We start from the raw sequence: 4184 nt of genomic DNA on the forward strand, positions 1-4184 counted from the left end.
TCAGGTTTTTACTAGATATGAACACTTTTCACGTTGTCCCATACAACCCGGCTGCTAGTCCTCCTTTCATGCAGAATCTTAAGGTCCTAGCTCATGTCCAAGGCACCAAAGCCAGCAAAAAAGTCAATAATCGATACGTAAATCTTGAATTGTACTACTTCTTACTGGGTATTACATCAACTTAGAAGCTTAATCTGTGTTCTACTATGGTGCTTTTAGTGTCTCTGCATACCGCAGCACGCGACATAGCTTTGCAGACGATAAGTACAACCGTTTCAGAGAGAAGCGCGGCCAATGTGACGATCTGGCTTTAAGTCGATTCCATAACTAATTAGGAAAACGGACGGATTTCTCAGGTTTTTACTACATATGAACACTTTTCACATTCTCCCATGCAACGCGGCTGCTAGTCCTCCTTTCATGCAAAATCTTAAGATCCTAGCTCATGTCCAAGGCACCATAGATAGCTAAAAAGTCAATAATCCATACCTAAAACTTGAATTGTACTACTTCTTACTGGCTATTACATCAACTTAGAAGCTTCATCTGTGTGTCCACTATGGTGCCTTTTGTGTTTCCGCATACCGCAGCACGCGACATAGCTTTGCAAACGATAAGTACAACCGTTTCAGAGAGAAGAGCGGCCAATGTGACGATCTAGCTTTAAGTCGATTCGATAACAAATGACGAAAACGGACTAATTTCTCAGGTATTTACTACATATGAACAATTTTCACATTCTCCCATGCAACTCGGCTGCTTGTCCTCCTTTCATGCAGAATCTTAAGGTCCTAGCTCATGTCCAAATCACCAAAGCCAGCTAAAAAGTCAATAATCGATACCTAAATTTGAATTGTACTACTTCTTACTGGCTATTACATCATCTTAGAAGCTTCATCTGTGTTCTACTATGGTGCTTTTAGTGTCTCCAAATACCGCAGCACGCGACATAGCTTTGCAGACGATAAATGTAACCGTTTCAGAGAGAAGAGCGGCCAATGTGACGATCTGGCTTTAAGTCGATTCGATAATAAATTACGAAAACGGACGGATTTCTCAGGTTTCTACTACGTATAAACACTTTTCACATTCTCCCGTGCAACGCGGCTGCTAGTCCTCCTTAAATGCAGAATCTTAAGGTCCTAGCTCATGTCCAAGGCGCCAAAGCCAGCAAATAAGTCAATAATCGATACCTAAAACTTGAATTGTACTACTTCTTACTGGCTATTACATCAACTTAGATGCTTCATCTGTGATCCACTATGGTGCTTTTAGTGTCTCCGCATACCGCACCATGCGACATAGCTTTGCAGATGATAAATGTAACCGTTTCAGACAGAAGGGCGGCCAATGTGACGATCTGGCTTTAAGTCGATTCGATAACAAATGACGAAAAGTAACTGATTTCTCACGTTTTTACTACATATGAACACTTTTCACTTTCTCCCGTGCAACTCGGCTGCTAGTCCTCTTTTCATGCAGAATCTTAAGGTTCTACCTCATATCCAAGGCACCAAAGCCAGCTAAAAAGTCAATAATCGTTAACTAAAACTTGAATTGTACTACTTCTTACTGGCTATTACATCAATTAGGAAGCTTCATCTGTGTTCTACTATGGTGCTTTTAGTGTCTCCGTATACCGCAGCACGCGACATAGCTTTGCAGACGATAAGTACAACCGTTTCAGAGAGAAGATCGGCCAATGTACTGATCTGGCTTTAAGTCGATTCGATAACAAATGACGAAAATGGACGGGTTCCTCAGGTTTTTACTACGTGTGAACACTTTTCACATTCTCCCGTGCAACTCGGCTGCTAGTCCTCCTTTCATGCAGAATCTTAAGGTCCTAGCTCATGTCCAAGGCACCAAAGCCAGCTAAAAAGTCAATAATCGATACCTAAAACTTGAATTGTACTACTTCTTACTGGCTATTACATCAACGTAGATGCTTCATCTGTGATCCACTATGGTGCTTTTAGTGTCTCCGCATACTGCAGCATGCGACATAGCTTTGCAGACGATAAATGTAACCGTTTCAGAGAGAAGAGCGGCCAATGTGACGATCTGGCTTTAAGTCGATTCGATAACAAATGACGAAAACGGACGGATTTCTCAGGTTTTTACTACGTATGAACACTTTTCACATTCTCCCCGCGCATCGCGGCTACTAGTCCTCCTTTCATGCAAAATCTTAAGTACCTAGCTCACGTCCAAGGCACCAAAGAAGGGTAAAAAGTCAATAATCGATACCTAAAACTTGAATTGTACTACTTCTTACTGGCTATTACATCAACGTAGATGCTTCATCTGTGATCCACTATGGTGCTTTTAGTGTCTCCGCATACCGCAGAATGCGACATAGCTTTGCAGACGATAAATGTAACCGTTTCAGACAGATGAGCGGCCAATGTGACGATCTGACTTTAAGTCGATTCGATAACAAATGACGAAAACGGACGTATTTCTCAGGTTTTTACTACATATGAACACTTTTCACAGTCTCCATCGCATCGCGGCTGCTAGTCCTCCTTTCATGCAAAATCTTAAGTTCCTAGCTCATGTCCAAAGCACCAAAGAAGGGTAAAAAGTCAATAATCGAAACCTAAAACTTGAATTGTAATACTTCTCTCTGGCTATTACATCAACTTAGAAGCTTCATCTGTGTTCTACTATTGTGCTTTTAGTGTCTCCACATACCGCAGCACGCGACATAGCTTTGCAGGCGATAAATGTAACCGTTTCAGACAGAAGGGCGGCCAATGTGACGATCTGGCTTTAAGTCGATTCGATAAGAAATGACGAAAAGTAACGGATTTCTCAGGCTTTTACTACATATGATCACTTTTCACATTCTCCCTTTCAACTCGACTGCTAGTCCTCCTATCGTGCAAAATGTTAAGGTCCTAGCTCATGTCCAAGGCACCAAAGCCAGTTAAAAAGTCAATAATCGATAACTAAAACTTGAATTGTACTACTTATTACTGGCTATTACATCAATTTAGAAGCTACATCTGTTTTCTACAGTGGTGCTTTTAGTGTCTCCGCATACCGCAGCACGCGACATAGCTTTGCAGACGATCAGTACAACCGTTTCAGAGAGAAGAGCGGCCAATGTGACGATCTGGCTTTAAGTCGATTTGATAACAAATGACGAAAACAGACGGATTTCTCAGGTTATTACTACATATGAACACTTTTCACATTCTGCCGTGCAATTCGGCTGCTAGTCCTCGTTTCATGCAGAATCTTAAGGTCCTAGCTCCTGTTCAAAGCACCAAAGAAGGGTAAAAAGTTAATAATCGATACCTAAAACTTGAATTGTGCTACTTCATACTGGCTTTTACATCAACTTAGGAGCTTCATCTGTGTTCTACTATGGTGCTTTTAGTGTCTCGGCATACCGCAGCACGCGACATAGCTTTGCAGACGATAAATGTAGCCGTTTCAGAGAGAAAAGTGGCCAATGTGACGATCTGGATTTAAGTCGATTCGATAACAAATGACGAAAACGGACGCATTTCTCAGGTTTTTACTACAAATGAACACTTTTCACATTCTCCCATGCTACTCGGCTGCTAGTCCTCCTTTCATGCAAAATGTTACGGTCCTAGCTCATGTCCACGGCACCAGAGGCAGTTAAAAAGTCATTAATCGATAACTAAAACTTGAATTGTACTACTTCTTACTGGCTATTACACCAACTTAGAAGCTTTATCTGTGTTTTACTATGGTGCTTTTAGTGTCTCCGCATACCGCAGCACGCGACATAGCTTTGCAGACAATAAGTACATCCGTTTCAGAGAGAAGAGCGGCCGATGTGACGATCTGGCTTTAAGTCGATTCAATAACAAATGACGAATACGGACGGATTTCTCAGGTTTTACTACATACGAACACTTTTCACATTCTCCCGCGCATCGCGGCTGCTAGTCCTAGTTTAATCCCCAATCTTAAGGTCCTAGCTCATGTCCAAGTCCTCCTTTCATACAAAATCTTAAGTTCCTAGCTCCTGTTCAAAGCACCAAAGAAGGGTAAAAAGTTAATAATCGATACCTAAAAATAGAATTGTACTACTCCTTACTGGCTTTTACATCAGCTTAGAAGCTTCATCTGTGTTCTACTATGGTGCGTTTTTTGTCTCCGCATACCGCAGCACGCGACATAGCTTTGCAGACGATAAGTAC

The sequence above is a fragment of the Schistocerca gregaria genome, unplaced genomic scaffold (genome assembly GCF_023897955.1).
Source record: "Schistocerca gregaria isolate iqSchGreg1 unplaced genomic scaffold, iqSchGreg1.2 ptg000049l, whole genome shotgun sequence".
In the NCBI taxonomy this organism is placed as follows: Eukaryota; Metazoa; Arthropoda; class Insecta; order Orthoptera; family Acrididae; genus Schistocerca; species Schistocerca gregaria.